Below are 20,778 nucleotides of genomic sequence, written 5' to 3'. Positions count from 1 at the left end.
TTCCAGTTATTGGGTATTTTTTACATCAGCTCGTAAAGCCACAGAAGAAAATGCAAAATCGTCTGTCCCTATAATGAACATGACCAGGCCGTCCGCAGAGCCTGATAATGCACATGGAATAAATGGCGCTATAATAAGAAATAATAATAATAATGCGACCTCCGTCTATCACCATGATCAATTTTGTATTGGAAATTAAGTGTGACCGCACAGAATCGATACCCTTGACAATTAAGCGGAGAACACGAGGGGATGTGATGGCGCGCCGGACACTGCTCCAAACTAATGGAAATTACGGCCCGCCCTCGAAATATTATTTACATGGTGCATGTGCAATAAATCAACTCAATAAATCGCATCAGACTAAAAAAAAATAAATAAAACAAGTTGCAGCTTCTGAGCTCATTTTATGTAGGAAAGTTGAAACCGTTCAGTATGGGATTAGTCAGACTTAATTAAAACAACATGACAGGATCCCAAATGCCTCAATAGACGGTCCGGACTCGCAAAACAATGAGTAAAAAGACTTCAGTGGAAACCCCGAGCCCAGCCGAGGGCGAGGATAAAAAAGAGGCAAAAAATACATCACCGGCCAGAAGCGGAGTCCCCCCTCCAAATCATCCATGCACACCAGGATGTAGAGCGATGCAAATCCAGAGAGGCAAACATCACACTCTGAATAATTCAAGACCTCACACACCTCGGCTTCCCGGAATCCAAAGTGGGTTTATTAATAGTAGTGACACCAGCCCAATAATGAGCTCTTCAGCCCACGGAGTGCGAGGAAACGCATACTGCCTACATCACCGCAAGCATCGCCTCCGCTAATCTGCATCCAGAAACGCAAAGACGCAAGGAAAAAGCCCCCCTGATGCACATTATAGACCAAGTCTCAACCTCAGTGGTGCAGCCCAAAGAACACACCAAGTCCCAGTATCAGTAGTGCAACCCAAATAATACACCAACCCACAAATTCAGTAGTGCAGCCCAAATAATACACCAACCCACAATATCACTAGTGCAGCCCAAATAATACACCAAACCACAATATCAGTAGTGCAGCCCAAATAATACACCAAACCACAATATCAGTAGTGCAGCCCGAATAATACACACCAAGTCCCAACATCAGTGGTGCAGCCCAAATTATACACACCAAGTCCCAATATCAGTAGTGTAGCCCAAATATACCAAACCACAATATCAGTAGTGCAGCCCAAATAATACACACTAAACCACAATATCAGTAGTGCAGCCCAAATAATACACACCAAGTCCCAATATCAGTAGTGTAGCCCAAACAATACACACCAAGTCCCAATATCAGTAGTGCAGCCCAAACAATACACACCAAGTCCCAATATCAGTAGTGCAGCCTCTCCTGCTTGCTCTTTCATTACAAAAAAAGTCCCTCAAAAATAAAACAGATAAAATAAAGATACACCCAGAGAAGAAAAAATAGTGACAAAAAATATGAAAATGTTAAAAAAACCAAAAATGTCCATTTTGTGTTAAAACGTATAGTGAAATCATTGGCATTGTGCAGGTGAGCATATAAAACTGTTATTTCCAATCTGTGCACAATCTCTGGATCTGTATGTGCCTGTGTATTGTGCACCGTGTGTATATAGTGGCATCAATGTGTCCATGGAGACACTGAAATACAAACGTGTTAAAATCCGCATGTAAAGGTGCGTGTGTGCATGTGTGCATGTGTGTGGCGGCAGAAATCCGGGTGTGATCCGAGGAGCCGTGGCATCGGAGGTTGCCCTGTGTTGCCGCCTCCTCCTCCTGTGCCCTGTATGTATGAAGAGCTCCGGCTATGGGACTGTAAAAAAAAAAAAAAAAAGAAAAAAAAAAAAAAAGAAGAGAGGGAGAGGCACACGCTGCAATGAGAGCGCACACACACACACAGAGGCTGCGAGCAACAACAGCGACGGCAGCAGCCCGCAGCCTGGAAAGCAGCCGCTCCTGACATTGAGAATGAATGACAGCTTACCTGAGTGCCAATCTTCATCAGACTGACACTGGCGTGACAGCACAGCCTATACTTCCCAGCACAGGCCGTGACGTCACTAGAGGGGGGCCCGAGCTCACGCCCCTACTTCTTTTGCTTTTGGCTTTTGCATGCTTGCCTGTTTATTGCTAGATTTTTGCGCCATCTAGTGGACACCCGGAGATGTCCTCCTTCTCCCACATTCCGCTACTCTTTGCGACAGCTGGAAAAATGACTCCAAATATTTGGGTCCCATCTTTATGGAGAGAGGACGGCCACGCGTAAGCGACCCAACAGCGATTCCTTCCATGCCGAAGAAGGAAAAGAATTATTTTGCAATTCACATGGAGAATTTAACTAAAAATTGTAAAACTTGCTGCTTCGCTGAAACGTCGTACATGGGATGGACTGTAGATGTCAAGAGTCCGGTGGAAATATACTCGGAAATGTTCTTGTAGATGCGGAATTCTGGTCACATCCACAAGCTCCTATTAATACGTTTTCCCAAAAATATGTAGCATGACCACAAGCTGTACCAGAAGGTCCGAAATGCGTTTCCGTAACCCCTATACATCCAACAGGTTTACCGGTAAAGGGTTTTATTAGTTATATAAGGAACATTTCTAATTATGCAGTGAATTCTCCTGAGATATAAGACCCCAATGAAACATTAGGATTTGTTGGGCAATTACCACTTATCGGCCTGTCTGTAGACAAGCTTTCATGTAGCAGAACCTACAGGTCGGACTTTGTACAATGTTTATTATTTTAGTATTCTTTTCTGGGGTCTTAAAGTGGATTTGTTCACTTTAGTATCATGGTACCCGCACTGCCCTTGCAGGAATGAAGACTCCTCGATGGTAGGAAATTGATGTTTTCACACAAACGCGTTTTGGCATCTGGTTGGCTCCTTTTTCAAATGTGACATTTACTTTTTTCACCTTGAAAACGTCGCCAGTCTGGCACCAAGACATGTTGGTTTAATAAGAACATTATTATTTTTTTTACCATCCAGGATTCTTCATTCCTGCAAGCACATTTGTTGTGCTTTAACCTTAAAAAAGTGGCAGTCTCGGTGCCAAAACGCGTTGGTATAATATAAAGCTTACGACTATTACTGTGAGTATTGTTCATTCCTGTAAGCACAGCCCAGGTATCATGATCGCTCCACTCTTAAAATAGCTGTATAATTTTGTTGTGACAATTAAGTTATTCTCCACCTACATATAAACTCCTTACAGATGTTGTCCTTGGTGAGATTTGGACCCAGGACTCCAGCGCTGCAATGCTGCAGTGCTAACCACTGAGCCACCGTGCTGCCCTTTTCCCTCCTGTTTTATCTCTGCCCATCTAACCTGACTTATAGCTCCTCAGTGTCTCCTCTCCCTCCTGTTGTATCCCTGCCCATCTAACCTGACTGATAGCACCTCACTGTCCCTCCTTCGTCCTGCTGTATCCCTGCTCATCAGTCCTGACAGCACCTCAGTGTTCCTCCTCCCTGCTGTATCCCTGCCAATCTAACCTGACTGATATCTCCTGTGTCCCTCCTCCCTCCTGCTGTATCCCTGCCCATCTAACCTGACAGCACCTCAGTGTTCCTCCTCCCTGCTGTATCCCTGCCCATCTAACCTGACTGATAGCACCTCACTGTACCTCCTTCATCCTGCTGTATCCCTGCCCATCTAACCTGACTGATAGCTCCTGAGTATCTCTCCTTCCTGCTGTATCTCTGCCCATCTAACCTGACTGATCTCCACAGTGACTCTCCTCCCTCCTGCTGTATCTCTGCCCATCTAACCTGATTGATATCTCCTCAGTGTCCCTCCTCCATTTTGCTGTATCCCTGCCCATCTAACCAGATTGATAGCTCATCAGGGTCCCTCCCCCTCCTGCTGTATCTCTGTCCATCTAACCCAGTGGTTCCCAAACTCCAGTCCTCGCGGACCCCAACAGGTCATGTTTTCAGGATTTCCATAGTGTTACACATGTGAGAGAATTCCTGATACCTTCATGATACTTCCATCACTTGTGAAATACTAAGAAAATCCTGAAAACATGACCTGTTGGGGTCAGCGAGGACTGGAGTTTGGGAACCACTGATCTAACCTGACCGATAGCTCCTCAGTGTTCCTCCTCCCTGCTGCTGAATATTCACTGAACTAGCCTGACTGACAGCTCTTCGATATCCCTCTTACTTGCTGCTAAATCTCTGCACATCTAGCCTGAATGACAGCTCCTCAGTGTCCCTCCTCCCTCCTGCTGCTTCTGAAATATCACATTGCTCAGTACAAGCTGCAGCTGTCAGTCAGAATGAGCAGGTGGAAATTGACTTCACTTTGACTGAGCATTTTCACTCTTTAGCTGGACTCATAAATTGATAATTTTAATATCAAGATTTTACAGACATTCTGATAAGGATTATCACAGTAAATACTCCAGCCTCCTCAGCTCTAAGAGATCGGTTTAATAATGTATGTAGTTTGTATTGTGAAATCTGTTCAAAAGCATTTGCACCTAAAAATATATAATCAAAGATATAAGACATTACCCAGTCAGATATTTGGGCAGCATTAGGTCAGGAAGGGTTCCCAGTCCATTAAAGGGAATCTGTCACCCCTTTTTTGAGATATCATATAATGATATCATTCAATTGTGTGTCACATAAGGATTCTCTTAGTACTTTTTCTTCCCCCTGACCCCGCACCTTTCATGCATAAATACCTTTTTTATATCGGTTCAGATGTATGTAAACTGCCGCAGTCCGTTCCGCTGGGCGGGGCTTATTCACCTGCTCCCTCCCCCCTGTCTTGCTCTACATAAGAAGAAATGCATAGAGCAAGACGGGGAGGGGGGAGCAGGTGAATAAGCCCCGCCCAGCGGACCGGACAGCGGCAGTTTACATACATCTGAACCGATATACAAAAGGTATTTATGCATGAAAGGTGCGGGGTCAGGGGGAAGCAAAAGTACTAAGAGAATCCTTATGTGACACACAATTGAATGATATCATTATATGATATCTCAAAAAAGGGGTGACAGATTCCCTTTAATGAAAATAATCAGTAATTACCGTCACTGCCATTAATGGGAATATGTTCCAGTAAACCTCTACCAAACCTTTATTGGGCAGTTTAACATCCTGAAAAGTATAAATTTGATAAATTCTTGTTAAACTTGAGTCATATGTTAATGCATGACTTATGCTATTTGAAAAAAAAAAGTTTTGCACTTTTGCTAAAGTCTAAACGCAACAAAAAATGAAAGACAAATAATATCAAGATCTTCTCAGCTTCTAGACTTATCAATGGATTGTGTTTTTGGAGTAATTTAATAACTTGGCATAGGGTGAGATTATGGTATGTTTATTGCCCTGGTGGATGCCATTAGGTGGAAACATCCACCATCCCAATGTCACCATAGGCACCTGCTCTAAACTCCTTATTTAGCAGCAGCTTCTAAGTTGGCCGTGCGTCTTGCATTTGGCTGTACTTAATATTAGGTAATACTTGTACAATACATGGCATTGTCACGTTTTTACTTTATATGGCTGCTCCCTGCGTGCAAAGAAACATGATAAGGTTCTGTCTGTAACCACCTCTAGAGGCATCTCCCTGTATACAGAGATACATGATACGATCATGTCTGCAGCCACCACTAGGGGGAGCTACCTGCATACAGAGATACATGATAAGATTCTGTCTGCAGCTACCACTACGGGAAGCTCTCTGTGTACAGAGATACATAATAAGATTTTGTCTGCAGCCAGATATATAAAAGTAAGAAGTAAAGTGAAATTACTCAGCTGAAAGCGGCTCTCAACAATTTCCTTCCACAATGTGTCCAAATGGAGACTTTCAGAGATCTTTGCTTAGTCTAGGCAGTGGGATGAGGGGAGGGCTATTAACCCACCCGGGGACGTGAGTCTGAAGTCCTGTATTCATCATGTTTTCTCCATGAAATGTGTTTTCCAGTCTGTGGCCGCAGCCTCTTGGTTTGATCTCCAATAATTCAGTTTATGGAAAGAGATTACAGGGCCATTCTCATAACCCCCAGCACATATATTCACTGACAAGTGACATTTTACAAGACATATCATTGCTTTTAATGGCCTCATTCAGATTTGTTCTAGCTTAGGAATTTAAAGGGAAATCATGAAAATCCCTTCTGCTGATCTGGGCTTGGTCTTTCGTCGCTATTCTGAAAGCTGGATCCGAGGTGAGATATTAGACAAATACGTATTCTAACATAGAGCACAGCTGTTGTTTCCAAATATGCCAATCCCTAACTCCTGTTCCACTGCGTAAGTTAATCAAGATTTTATTACAGAAAATTGTGTCTGAAAGACCAGTGGAATAAAAGGGATTTTCTGTAAAACAAAACTGACAGAGAATTAAAGTCTAGTGGAAAAACGACAAGAACAGTCAGCCAGTTATCGTCGTTTATGTTCAATGTAAGAAGACAATGCCACTGAATAAGAATGTGTATCTATCTATCCATCTATCTATCCATCCATGTATCTACAAATTTGTGAAAAGTGTTTGTCCCCTTCCTGATTTCTTATTCTTTTACAAGTTTGCCAAGATTTCATTTTTCAGATTATCTTCTAATTGACACAACAATGCATACAAGCACTATTACACATAGTGGTAAATGATTATCATGCACATTCTGTTGGATATCTGTAAGGGTACCGTTACACCTAGCGATATACCAGCGATCCCGACCAGCGATATGACGCGGTCAGGATCGCTGGTGAATCGCTGGGTGGTCGCTAGTGAGCTGCCACACAGGCAGGTCTCACCAGCGACATCACAGGGGACGGGGATCGGCTACTTACCTGTCAGACGCGGCGATCCTGTGTCCTCCCGCCCGGCTCCACGCGTCGCTCGTCGTCACAGCAGGAAATGCCGCAAGAAGTGGCCGACGAGGAATGATCCAGGAGCTTCTCGCGCGATCAGCGATAGCCAGCGGGGGAGCCGGTCGGAGGTAAGTATCACATGCAGCGATATCGCTAGCAATATCGCTGCTGCGTCACAAAATCGGTGACTTTACAGCGATATTGCTAGCGATATCGCAGTGTGTAACGGGGGCTTAAGTCTTATGTGACCATCATCCCAATATGGAGAAATAAATACTGCTGGTTTCACCAGAAGGCAAATTGACTCATTGGTTATCAGTTTATCACACGTGATGATAAAGACATGGGTAATAGTTATTTGTTTAAACGCCTTAATATTAGTTCATATCAGGAATCCACAACTTTTTGGGTATCAGTATGACATTATTACATTTAAACAACCTCAAGGGCCACAATGAAACTTAAGTATCAGAGTTATTACCTTTTGAGACATTTATTGCTTATTGAATGCATATGCCAGAAACATCTAATGGGTGCTGGTTCCATTTTTAGGACACTTATTAGAAGGGAAGGACTCCCTATCTTTGCCAATTGCAATCCAGAAAGTTAGAGCTCTCTGCATTGCAGTTTATGTAAGACTCAAACTAACTAACTACTAAAAATGACCTCCAAAGCCATCCATAATCCGTCTCCTTCATATACTGTATCTCTGAACTAATCACCCAATGCCTTCCAACACGTAATCTCCTGTCCTCCCGAGACCTCCTTCTCTCCTCCACACTTGTACATTACTCACCCAATTGCATCCATGACTTTTTACAAGTATCACTTTTCTTCTAGAATTCTGTGCCCCAATGTGTACAATTATCCACTGCATGTCAGACAGAACTTGAAAACCCATCTCTTCAAGAAAGCTTATGGTTTGCAATGACCCTGCTGTCGCCTCACAGCCACCAGAGCTGCTATCTCACCACAGCTGGAGCTGCTGCAACCCCCAACCTACTTTCTCCTTCCCCATTATCCTTTAGACCAGGGGTCCAACAACCAGTAGCTTGGGAGCCACATGTGGCCCCCGGTCCCATGAATTGTAGCTTGCAACTGTCTGCCAGCTTGGTGCATTAGCTCCAGTTCTAGCAAACAGGTATTAAAAGAGTACATCTCAAAATGGTGAATTTTGTGAGTAGCCCTGCATAGAAGTGCAGATCTTGATGCACATATACTGGTCTTAGGGGTTTAGAGATGTTTTAGGTATGGTACGCTGGAGGATGGTACTACCTGTTATAGGAGGTGATCAAAGCTGAATGTGATAGTGTGTTGGGAGTCCTTGATGGGAGAATACTAAATGAGGGTATTGTGTGAACAACAAGCATGGGAAAAGATTGTTCAGCTCACCCCTTGAATGTCTTTAAATCTTCAAACACGTATCACGGTCCTGTCAGACGTGCACAGCATGAATTCTTATGAAGAAAGATCCAGCTCAGAAGATGATAAAATGCAAAGCTTTATTCCAAATCCAGATAAAAATGAACATATCCGACCAGGAGACCTGGAGGAAAGGTTGCTAATGGAAGACTGGACGCGTTTCGAACAACTGAAATTGTTCTTAGACTCAGTACTTCTGAGCTGGGTCTTTCTTCATAAGAATTCGTAATGTGGGAACCCCTGGATCTCGGTGTACTGCTTTGGAGTGATTTCTGTGGAAAAGCTTTGGTTATCATTATACCTGTAATGGGGGCTTTGGTTGACACTACTTTGAAGGGGGTGGGAGCTGGATGTGGCTCGCGACCCTCTCTCTAAGCTGAATGGGGCTCTCAAGGTCAGAAAGGTTGGGGACCACTGCTTAAGGGCCCGTTACACTAAGCGATATCGCTAGCAATATTGCTATAACGTCACTGGTTTTGTGACGCAGCAGCGATATTGCTAGCGACATCGCTATGTGTGATACCTCCGACCAGCACCCCGCTGATTATCGCTGATCGCGCGAGAACGTTCTGGTCCGTTTCTCGTCGGCCACTTCCTGCTGTGGCGACGAGCAACGTGTGGACGTGGGCGGGAGGACGTCAGGATCGCCTCGTCTGACAGGTAAGTAGCGACCCCCGACCGCTGCTATGTCGCTGGTGACATCTGCCTGTTTTGGCAGCTCACTAGCGACCACTTAGCAATGCACCAGCGATTCTGACCGGGTCATATCGTGGTCGGGATCGCTGGTGCATCGCTAAGTGTAACGTTACCCTTAGACTGTAAGCCCGCAAGGGCTCTCTCCTTTCTGTACCAGTCAGTCATTGTCAGTTTATTCATTGTAATTTATTTGTATTTTGTATGTAACCCTTTTGTATGTAAAATTTTCTCTATGACTCCTGTTACAAATAAACTTTCAGGGCCTTTCACACATAGCGAGATCGCTAGCGATATCGCTAAAGCGTCACCGATTTTGGAACACAACAGCAATATCGCTAGCGATCTCGCTTTGTGTGACTCGTAACTGCGACCGCCCACCCCCGCTGGATATCGCTGATCGCGCTTGAATGTCCTGGGCCACTTTTTCCTCGTTGGCGTACCGCTGGCGCTGACTAGAGTCGCATGGACGCAGACGGAAGTCGTTAGAATTGCTGCGGAGTGACAGGTGTGGTACTAGCAGGTACGCAGGATGCAGTGACGAGACGCGAGATGGTTGGGTGTTTTTGGTAATAACTCTTGTAGGTTTATAGGTAACTTTTCGCAGGTAGTCTAAGCAACCGAACAAATAACAGGGATTGTCCTCGCAGGGACTCAATACAAACAAACACTGAAGTATAAGAACACTACGTCCGGCAAAGCCGGTCACTATAGGGCCGCGGTATGGCCGACTACGGGTCCTTAGCTATATAGTGTCAATTAACCGTCCCGATGTCCCTCGGCGTCCTGGACGATGGTTCCTTGCCGTAGCAGCCACTGGGCCCAACCACTGAAGATCTTTCGTAGTCTTCGAGTGTTCCAACGCTTCGGTGAAGCAGGGGCACAACAGGCCTTGGAGGAGTCCTTGGACAGATGGGCCGCAGCCCCCGGATAGGGGCATGCAGCAGCGATGCGGGGTGGCGGCTGGCAGGCCACCTGCACAGCCAGCAACTGCAACGGAGGACCCGCGGCGAGCAACGGCCCGGCCCTTGTTGCGGACTGGAGAGGGACAGTGTTGGCCGCCAACGGCACTGAACTAGCTGCGGCCACGGGTAGAAGCTGGGCGGCTGCGGGCGGCTGGGAAAAGGCCCCAGCCGTGGGCTGATGTGGGGCGGTAACGGCCACTGGGACCCGCGGGCAGGCCGCAGCCTAGGGCAGGAGCAAGGCGGCAACGGCCGCGAGTGTCCTTGGGCAGGCCGCAGCCGCGGGCCGGAGTAAGGCGGCAGCGGCTGCTGGTCAATGCGGGGGAGAGGTTCTCGGACAGTCGTCTTGGCGCCGTCCCACTGATGTTCAGGGGGAGTGTCTCCTGTCTCTGGCCTCCTTCCTGTCTCCAGTGAGTCGCTCTGGCTCTCAGTCGCTCCCACGGTCTCCTGCTCCTTCTGTCCTGTTCTGCTGACTCACTGTGACTAGCGTTCCCCGCCCCTTTTATATTGGCTCCTCCCCCAGCCCACCTGTCAGTCTCCACGGTCCGTCCCTGAACTCTGTCCCCTGGAAACAGTTTCCCCCGGAACCTAGGTGATGGTCCCCTTGGTTCCGACCCGGACACTCGGCGGGGACCCTCTCTCCCACACACCCCCACCCTGTATGCTCGCCAGTCCTCGGGCGAGGGCTTTAGTAGACTCGAGTTAGTCTTTGGAGACGACAGTTCTTGTCGCCAAACGAACTGGTCCTGTTCGTAGCCTTCAGGGGGTTTGCCAGTGGATCGCCCTCCCAGGGCTGTGGGGTACTCGGAGCCGGGCCCGGTAGATTTCAATGGGAGTTGTCACGGTAGCTGTGACCCGGTCCGTGGCCCTTGGTGTCCATTGTAAAAGGGGGATGTTGAGTGTGCGGATGCTAATTAAAGTTTATGAGTGAATGATTTGTGACGCCACCTGTGGTGTTCGGCAATGAAGATATTAAGCCGACGCTGCAGACAGATCCTCTGGGACAGATGGTGTGGTGCAGCAATGATGGTGTGGCCCTCCACAGGTAGGGCTGTAGTCCCAGGGCAGTGTAGGTGAAGAGATAGGGAGGAGATGTAGATGGTGCGGTGCCAGTGTGTTGGTGCAGGAATAAGTGGAGGACACCAGGGCATGTAGTTCCAAGGCTTTACTCACAGTCTGTTGTGCATACAGGTGCCCGCATCAATGCTGTGTCCTCCAGGTCAGGAGCCCAGCCAACCCCCAGGCAAGATGAAGTACTCCGTTCCAACACTCCGCCAACATAAGTGCCTTTTGTGAATGTATCCCTTTTGCGCCTATAGTGAAGTACTCTCAGTACTGAGTTACACTGGAGTTCCTCCTGTCAGATGTTCCTATGAACTCTACTTGTACGGCAGACAGCTGTAGCCTGCTTCGGGGACTCCTTGCTACCAAGTCCCGGCTCACTATCGCTGCTGTTGTGCCCCTTAGTCTTGTGTGGGAATAAAGTGGTGACAACTTCTATTCCTCCGGTGTCTGCTGCAGGATCATTAGTATCCATACAACCTCGGGGACTGGACCCCGACCTTGCGCTTTGAACTTGGAATGGGTTCTGCTCTAACCCTGATCCTTAGTCCTCCTCTCCTTACATTCCGTACTAATCCTTCCTTCTTATGGAGAGAGTCAGGCTTCCCATCAATGTCTCTTTCCTGTGCCAGCGGACCCAGGTCACTGTGGTCGGCTGCAGCCCTTCCTTCATCCATCCCACTCAGGAGATCTTCACTCCTCCACTGACTCTGTCAGACTGACTAAATCCTAAACTCTTCCCGCTCTTTTGGTGCAGACTAAACTCCACCCGCCTCCCAGCACGCTTCGTGTTCCAAGCAGGGAGCCACCAAAGGGTGCTTTGCTACACTACTATGTTGTGTGGGATGCAGGTGTTGGAGCGTGGTCAGGTGTCTCCACCTTACCTGGATGGTGGGGTACCACACCTCAGGAGGAGGTGCAGTACCTCTGTGGTGACTGAACCCTCAGGGGCACCACATCAGCTGTTGACCGCTCGGAGCGTCTAAGTTCGACTGTGGAGCTTTCTGGGGTGGTGGATGGTGGTAGGTTGGTCGATTCTGGCGGCCTAACTGGGTCTGCTGCGATGTCACTACTTGGAGGGCCCGCGGATGTGGCTGGGAAGTCCTCTTCGTCATCCAGGTCGCAGACCGTTGACGGGGGGGTCGGGGACCTGAGGGATCGGCTCGGGTCGCATGGGATCAGTGGACGCACAGGGGCGCAACATATTTCGGTGCACAGTACGAGTGAGAGGTGCGTCGTTTCCTTCGGATTGTATTTCATACACAGTCCCGTCGGGGCTTATCCGGCGCAACACTCGGTATGGGTTCTCCTCCCACCGTGGTTCTAACTTGTTTTGGGGGCGCTGATCTCGTACGAGTACCCGATCCCCAGTCTGGAAGTCAATTGGTGGGGGCAGCGCTCCCCCCGGGTTTTCTAGATCCTGGAGCTTTCTTTGGACAATTCGGTTGAGGGTCTGCAGCCGGTGCCGGTTGTTTTCGGACCAACGAGGATACTCCGGTCCAGGGTTGGGGTTCCTCCGGATTTAACTCCACTTCCGTGATTCCTTTGCCTTTCTGTCCAAACAGCAATGAGTAGGGGGTGTAACCAGTCACCCGCTGCACCCGGTTATTATATATTGTAGGGATTCGCTCTGGTAGGTAACGGGAGGGCGGCAGTAACGAGGCAACACACAGGCATAAAGTCCAGTTTCAGTGGTTTAATGTCACTTAGTAACCAGCAGGTTAACAGAACATAAGGAAAAACCAAACACATACTCCAGCTTGGAGAACCACTGGTCCCAGACTCACCTCTTGCACAGGATGGGCTTAATTAAGCGGCTGCCAGGTCCTGCGGCATCCGCCAGGTGCCATTCCCGGGGTTCTTCCGAGTCTTGCTGCTATAGTCCTGCAGCATGGGGATCCTGTATACAAGTTTCAGGCTGAGTCCAGCCAAGTTCCTGTAGCTTCAAGAAACACACTCTCATTGTGGCACTTACCAACCTCCATTACATAGGGCCCAACCCCTCCCACCAGTGAGATAGACATCACATGGGCTGATCACGTGACCCCGACATCATCGCAGGTCCTGTCTTTAGGAAAAAACCCGGCCAAACATTAATCTCACCAAGGACAACATCTGCAAGGAGTTTGTATGTTCTCCCCGTGTTTGCGTGGGTTTCCTCCGGGCACTCCGGTTTCCTCCCACATTCCAAAGACATACTGATAGGGAATTTTAGATTGTGAGCCCCATCGGGGACAGTGATGAAAATGTGTGCAAACTGTAAAGCGCTGCAGAATATGTTAGCGCTATATAAAAGTAAAGATTATTATTATTATTATAATCTGCTGGGAGAAATACATCTCCCATCCAGTAAAACACCCTTTACTGTACCACATACCTCCCCCCTATGTTCAACCCTAAGGGGGTGGACACATGACATACAGTGAACTTTGGACAGGGCATCTGCATTCCCCTGTAGTCTGCCTGCGAGATGTTCCACTGAAAACTTAAAATTTTGCAGGGACAGGAACCACCTGGTGACTCGGGCATTCCTCTCCTTAGCTTGACTCATCCACGTAAGAGGAAAATGATCTGTCACCAACCGAAATGTTCTACCCAGCAAATAGTAGCGCAATGACTCCAGTGCCCACTTGATGGCCAGGCACTCTCTCTCCACAATACTGTATCGGGTTTCAGCTGGGGTAAGCTTCCGGCTTAGGAAACTAACGGGATGCTCTTCCCCGTTAACTTCCTGAGACAGCACGGCACCGAGCCCTTCCTCAGAGGCATCAGTCTTCACACCAAACTCTTTTTTGAAATTTGGAGTGATCAGAACTGGTGTACCACACAGTGCCCATTTTTACTTTGTAAAGGCCTCCTCTAACTGATCATTCCAGTCGACCATCACAGATTTTTTCCCTTTTAAGCAATTTGTTAAAGGTGCGGACAGGGTTGCAAAGTTGGGAATGAACCGCCTATAATATCCCACCAAACCTAAAAAGGCTTTTACCTGTTTTGTTGTGAGGGGACGGGGCCAGTTCTGGATTGCCTCTACTTTGTTTACTTGGGGCTTGAGAACTCCTCTCCCAATGACATAACCCAAGTACCGAGCTTCTTCCAAGCCTATGGAACACTTCTTTGGGTTGGCAGTTAGCCCTGCTTGTCGCAGAGAGTCTATCACAGCCTGTACTTTTGCTAAGTGGCTTTCCCAGTCGGTGCTGTACACAATGATATCGTCTAGATAGGCTGAGGCAAAGTGGCGATGGGGACCGAGCACAATATCCATTAACCGCTGGAATGTTACTGGTGCGCCATGCAACAAAAAGGGTAACACCTTATACTGGAACAGCCCCTCAGGTGTTACAAAAGCTGTTTTTTCCTTCGCCGCCTCTGTTAGGGGTACCTGCCAATAACCTTTTGTGAGGTCCAGCATTGTAAAATACCGTGCTTGCCCAAAGCGCTCTATCAACTCGTCAACCCGGGGCATGGGGTAGGCGTCAAATTTTGAAATCTCATTGAGTTTTCTAAAATCATTACAGAATCTTGGAGACCCATCAGGCTTGGGTATTAGGACTATTGGGCTGGCCCACTCACTTTGAGACTCTTCTATGGCCCCTAGCTGTAGCATAGCTTTTACCTCTTCCGAGATGGCTTGTCGCCGGGCCTCAGGCACCCGATAAGGCTTTAGTCGGACTTTGGCCTGTGGCTCTGTGACAATGTCATGTTGGATTACGGAGGTGCGTCCAGGGAGCTCAGAAAGAACATCTGTATTTCGGCTAATGAACTCCCGGACCTCCTGAACCTGTCTAGGAGACAAAGTATCTGCAATTTTGACCACGGGTTGGGCTTCTCCTGCCTTGCCCCGAGGTAGCGGAGCCTTTTCCATCTGAAACACTGGCAGCGGACTATCCCCACCAAGGTGCTCTCTATGTTTCCAGGGTTTAAGCAAATTAATATGGTAAACCTGTTCTGGCTTTCTCCGTCCTGGCTGGTGTACCTTGTAGTCTACTGGCCCCACCTTCTCCATGATCTCGTAGGGTCCCTGCCACCTTGCGAGAAATTTGCTATCTACGGTAGGCACAAGCACCAACACCCGATCCCCAGGGCTAAAGGTTCTTACCCGAGCCTCCCGGGTTATAGACCCGACTCTGTGACCGTTGTGCTGCCTCCATATGTTCCCGGACCAAGGGTAGGACTGTCTCCATTCTCTCTTGCATTTTTGCAACATGTTCTATCACACTTTTGTGGGGGGTAGGTTGGTTCTTCCAGGCCTCTTTGGCTATATCGAGTAAGCCCCGTGGATGTCTGCCGTACAATAGTTCAAAGAACGAGAACCTCATAGATGCCTGAGGCACCTCCCGTACTGCAAACAACAAATATGGCAATAAGAGATCCCAGTCCTTCCCATCTTTGGAAACTGCCTTTTTTAACATGCTCTTCAGCGTCTTATTGAACCTTTCTACCAGACCATCTGTTTGGGGATGATAGACCGATGTGCGCAACTGTTTAACATTTAACAACCGTCAGAGTTCCTTCATAATTTTTTACATAAAGGGGTTCCCTGGTCTGTTAAAATCTCTTGCGGAATTCCCACCCGTGAAAACATACCCATGAGTGCCTTTTCTATAAGCTTAGCTGATGTGTGGCGCAGAGGAATGGCCTCAGGATATCGGGTAGCATAATCTAGAACTACCAGAATGTGTTGGTGTCCCCTTGCCAACTTATTGAGAGGCCCCACCAGGTCCATGGCCACACTCTCGAAGGGCAGCTCTATAATTGGCAAAGGTACCAAAGTACTCCGAAAGTGAGGCTGGGGAATGGTTACCTGGCACACTGGACAGGAGCTACAGTACTGTTTAACTTCTTCATGGACACCTGGCCAGTAAAATCGCTGCAGAATTCGGTCGAGGGTTTTCTTTTGGCCCAAATGCCCCCCAAGTACATGCGCATGCGCTAAATCCATTACCAGCGTCCGATACGTCTGAAGTACCAGTAATTGTTCTACCATTTCCCCCCGTATTTTCTCCACTCGGTACAACAAATCCTGGTTCAGCTCAAAGCGACCCAGGTTGTTGGGGTTCCCCATTGACAAACAGTACATTTTCTCTGGCCCGAGCTAAAGTAAGGTCTCGGAGTTGCGCTGTACCAAAATTGTCACCTGATACATTCAAGTCTGACAACTCAGGTCCCGGCGGCAAGTCTTCCACCTCTCCAACCAATACTTCCCTTGGAGAATTCTCCCCCTCCTCCACCGAAGGGAAGGTTATTCCTACAGCCAGCACTTCTTCCTCCGGGCCACCGGGTTCATGCCCCACTTCTGGAGAATGTAACCTGGTTGCCTTTGGTGCCGCAGTTGCTCAGTGGGTGGGACAACAGACGGCCACAGCACAGAAAACAACGGAAAGTCTCTTCCAATTATCACTTCATAATGTAAATTAGTCACAACCCCCACCTCGTGGCACCGCCTTCGTGCTGGCGTGCTGATTAACACTAGTGCGGTGGGATAGTCTTTTAAGTCTCCATGTATACACAACACCCCAATTTTCCGACCCGTATACTCACTGGTGTGTATCCAGCTGGCTCGTACCACGGTTACAAGACTCCCTGAGTCCAATAGGGCCACAGCCGGGGTGCCCTCTACTGCAACCCGACATAAATGTTCCATATTGGGACCTTTCGGGGTACCCATTGCACACATTGGTTCAGCATAGTGGGACTAGCGGTACCCAAAGTTTGTGTCCATGGGCTCAGTCAGGTGGGGGCAGTCAGCTCTCCTATGACCTGGTTCTTGGTGCTGCCAGCAGATTATGGGGCTCCTTACTTCCCCAGACAAGTCTTGAGCGGCCCTCCTGGGCTCCGCTCGCCGAACCAGAGGTGGGGACTTAGGGAACCTTCCTGTAGCTTCTCTCTCTCAGCGACTCCTTCGAACATCTCCAGGTACGCCTCCACATCGTCCGATTTCTCCATCTTGGGAATCGCTATACGAACCGCTTTCCGGACCTCATGGATTCCCCGGTCAGCTCCTTTTGTCTGCGCTGTCGTGATATGCTGTATCAACAGCTGATTGGTTCCCTGCTGCTGCTACATAGCCTGCTGCTGCATAGCCTGCTGTCGCATGGCCTCCTGTTGCTGCTGCCGCATGGCCTCCTGTTGCTGCTGCATCGCCTGCTGCTGCTGTGTAGCCTGCTGCTGCTTTCGCATGGCCTCTATGAGCGTTTTTACCGTGGCCTCCATTTCTGGAAAGTTCCCCGCCTGGGTCTCTGCCACTCGTTTCACCCAGGACATAGGCTGGCGTACAAATCAAAAATAAAAACAGCCTGGCCTCACTGCTTCTGCCCGCATTCAGTCCACCAATTGTAGGGATTCGCTCTGGTAGGTAATGGCAGGGCGGCAGTAACGAGGCAACACACAGGCATAAAGTCCAGTTTCAGTGATTTAATGTCACTTAGTAACCAGCAGGTTAACAGAACATAAGGAAAAACCAAACACATACTCCAGCTTGGAAAACCACTGGTCCCAGACTCACCCCTTGCACAGAACGGGCTTAACTAAGCGGCTGCCAGGTCCTTCGGCATCTGCCAGGTGCCATTCCCAGGGTTCTTCCGAGTGTTGCTGCTATAGTCCTGCAGCATGGGGATCCTGTATACAAGTTTCAGGCTGAGTCCAGCCAAGTTCCTGCAGCTTCCAGAAACACACTCTCATTGTGGCACTTACCAACCTCCATTACTTAGGGCCCAACCCCTCCCACCAGTGAGATAGACATCACATGGGCTGATCACGTGACCCTGACATCATCGCAGGTCCTGTCTTTAAGAAAAAACCCGGCCAAACATTAATCTGCTGGGAGAAACATATCTCCCATCCAGTAAAACACCCTTTACTGTTCCACAATATCCACACCAGCTCAGGGACGTATTCAGGCCTTTCGGTCACTCTTCAGGGTACGCAGCATTTTGATTAGTGTCCGATTGAATCGTTCGCAGGCTCCGTTTCCCTGCGGGTGGTATGGTCTAGTTCAAGACTTATCGATATCGTAGGGATTATGTAGTTCTTCCATGACTCTTCCTATGAAGCACGCTCCTTGGTCCGAATGTATTCATTGCGGGCAGCCGTACACTTGGATAAAGTTTTTACAAATCGCATAGGCGGTCGACTCCGCTGTCTGGTCTCGGGTGGGGGTGACCACGGCGAACTTGGTGAAATGATCCACCATAACGAGATAATGTTCATACCCCTGGTAGGCAGGACCTATGGTCAGATAGTCCACCGTGAGGAGCTCGAGGGGGGCTCATGTTACAATTGTCTGCACCGGGGCTCGTTGCGCGGGAGGTTTAGCGAGCTCGAACTGGCGGCAGGTTCGGCAAACTTCTTCCACAACAGCGTACAAGCGTGGATGGTACACTATCTGCTGCAACCATTGCAAAGTCTTTTGAGCATGAAAGTGAGCGCCCTTTTCGTGGGCACGATCACCTGCCATACTGTAGCAGACGTTGTTCATGACACGGCTTTCCGATATAAAAGTCCCTTTTTGATGACTAGTTTCTCCCACTGGCGCAACATCAGCAACATATCCTGGGTCAAAGTCTGTCTCTGTGAGCCAGTGGGCAATCTGCCAGTGGCCAACCCATCAGCGCAGGAGTCCAATTTCTCCATCTTCCTGCTGCTGTTGGATCCACTTGTCGCGTGGCTGTTCCAGCATTCCCCCTAAGGGTCCCAGATGAGGCGCTTCTTGCACGGTGGCTGTAAGCACGGCGGTGGTGAGGGCGAACCACGTCTCTTCTCCTTCTAATTCGTCATCTCGATTCCTCCCTGGGGTGGTGTGTCAGATTCTGGAGAGTGCATCAGCGTGCACGTTTTCAGCCCCTCTTTTGTAGATGATCTTGTAGTTGAACTTGGCCATCCGAGCCACCCACCGCTGCTCCAGGGCCCCCAGTTTGGCGTTCTTCATATGGGCTAGTGGCTTGTTGTCAGTCCGCACCACCACCTCGGAGCCCGCTAGATACTCTGCAAACTGCTCCGTCATTGCTCACACTACCGCGAGGAGCTCGAGCTTAAAGGAGCTGTAATTGTCCGGGTTGCGTTCGGAGTCATGCAGCGACCGGCTACCATAGGCGATCACTTTCTCTCAGCCGTCCTGCACCTGTGACAACACAGCTCCTAGTCCCTGGAGGCTCCCGTCGGTTTGCAGGATGAACAGTTGCGAGAAATACTGGGGCTTCCGAGAGTGCGGCTTTGAGATCTTGAAACGCATCCTCTTGCGGTTGCTGCCACTGGACCTTCCATCCATTCACCCCGGCTGGAGTCCCCTTCAGCAGGTCCTGCAGGGCTCGGGCTTGGCGTGCAAAATTCTTCACACACCGACGGTAGTAGCCGGCCAACCCCAGGAAGGCCCGCACGTCTTTCACCGTCTCGGGGGAAGGCCACCCCTGGATGGCAGCAACCTTTTCCAGGGAGGGTCTGACACCCTCCGCGAGACGGTATGCCCCAGATATTCGATCTGGGTGCAGAACAGGTGGCATTTCTGGGGCTTTACCTTCAGACCGTACTTCTGCAGCCGGCCGAGCACCAACCGCCGCAGGTGGTCCTCGTACGAGGCGGAATAGATGTTGATATCGTCCAGGTATATCAACGTGGCTTCAAAGTTGAGGTCTCCCAGACACCGCTCCATCAACCGCTGGAAGGTTCCTGGGGCGTTGGCCAGCCCGAACGGCATCTGATTAAACTCGAACAGTCCCATGGGAAGGATAAATGCCGTCTTGGCTCTGTCTTCCTCCGACATCGGCACCTGCCAGTACCCACTGGCCAGCTCTAGAGTTGAGAAGTACGTTGCGTTCCCCAAGGCGGACAGAGACTCTTCTATGCGGGGCAGTGCATACGAGTCCTTGATGGTGCAGGCGTTCAACTTTCGGTAATCCACACAAAAACGCAGAGTACCATCTTTTTTGCGAACCTGTACAGTGGGGGCCGCCCAGGGGCTGTGGCTTTCTCGTATGACCCCCTTCCGAAGCATTTGAGCTAATAGGGTTTTCACTTCCTGGTGTAGCTGCGGTGGAATTTGCCGATATCGCTCCCTGATGGGGGCCACTCCTGCTGTGGGGATCCCATGCGTGATGGCCGTGGTACATGCAAAGTCATCCTCATGACTGGCGAAGACACTGTAATATTGTCCGAGAAGTGTCTCTACCTGGAGAAGTTGGGCTAGCGCTAGGCCGGAAAGTTCGGCCCGCATTCTCCCCAGGATGGCTCGACCTTTCTCCTGGGTCAAGGATACGGCAGACTGTAGGGTCCGTATCGTTACCGCCCACGGATCTTCGGGCTGCACCTTCAACTGGACCGCGGGGTCCAGCAGCATATCCTCCAAAGGCCTTACTAGTTTGGCCATTTCGGCCCGGGGCTTCAAGGCGATATCTTGGTCTTCCAGGTTGACACAACGCACCAGGACGGTCCCTTCCTGCACCGTGGCCAGGGAGCAGGCTACCAGTATGCCAGGGTGCAGGCACTCTGAGTAGCATGGTTCCACCTGCACCTCCACGCCCTCCAGTGGCATCAGGGCGCGGATCAGCAGGGCCACCACCGTCTGCCCTAGAGGAAGCACGAGCGGGGAAGTCGCCGGCACAATGACTTTGTCCAGCGCCTCACCCTCCTGGCACTCCTGGAGCACTCGCGCCTCCCGCACCAACCGCTGGAAGACCTGCCCTTGGGCCATGCGAGAACCCCAGTGGCTCAGAGTCTCTTGTGTGGGCTCATTGAGGAGGAGGTTGCTGAACTCTCGTAGTATGTTCATACCCAGAGTAACCGGATGTTTG

General features: G+C 49.4%; 1 protein-coding gene across 7 annotated transcripts in view; it reads right to left on the bottom strand.

Annotated features, from left to right (window-relative positions):
- Window positions 1-2,095, bottom strand: part of PKNOX2 (PBX/knotted 1 homeobox 2) — a 485,162-nt gene extending 483,067 nt beyond the window's left edge. For 2 of the 7 annotated variants that reach the window (XM_073584921.1, XM_073584907.1), the window contains exon 1: window positions 2,000-2,094. The gene's annotated coding sequence lies outside the window, so the exon portion shown is untranslated. Of the gene's footprint in view, window positions 1-589; window positions 611-631; window positions 1,827-1,999 lie in introns of those variants that run through there. The other 5 variants (XM_073584914.1, XM_073584936.1, XM_073584917.1 and 2 more) reach the window with 4 other exon arrangements.
- Between the last annotated feature and the right edge of the window lie 18,683 nt (window positions 2,096-20,778).

This window comes from Dendrobates tinctorius, unplaced genomic scaffold, assembly GCF_039654945.1.
Source record: "Dendrobates tinctorius isolate UK_male_01 unplaced genomic scaffold, ASM3965494v1 ptg000086l, whole genome shotgun sequence".
Taxonomy (NCBI): domain Eukaryota; kingdom Metazoa; phylum Chordata; class Amphibia; order Anura; family Dendrobatidae; genus Dendrobates; species Dendrobates tinctorius.
Note: the sequence above shows the minus strand (reverse complement) of the source record. Positions and strands in the feature narration are given on the sequence as shown.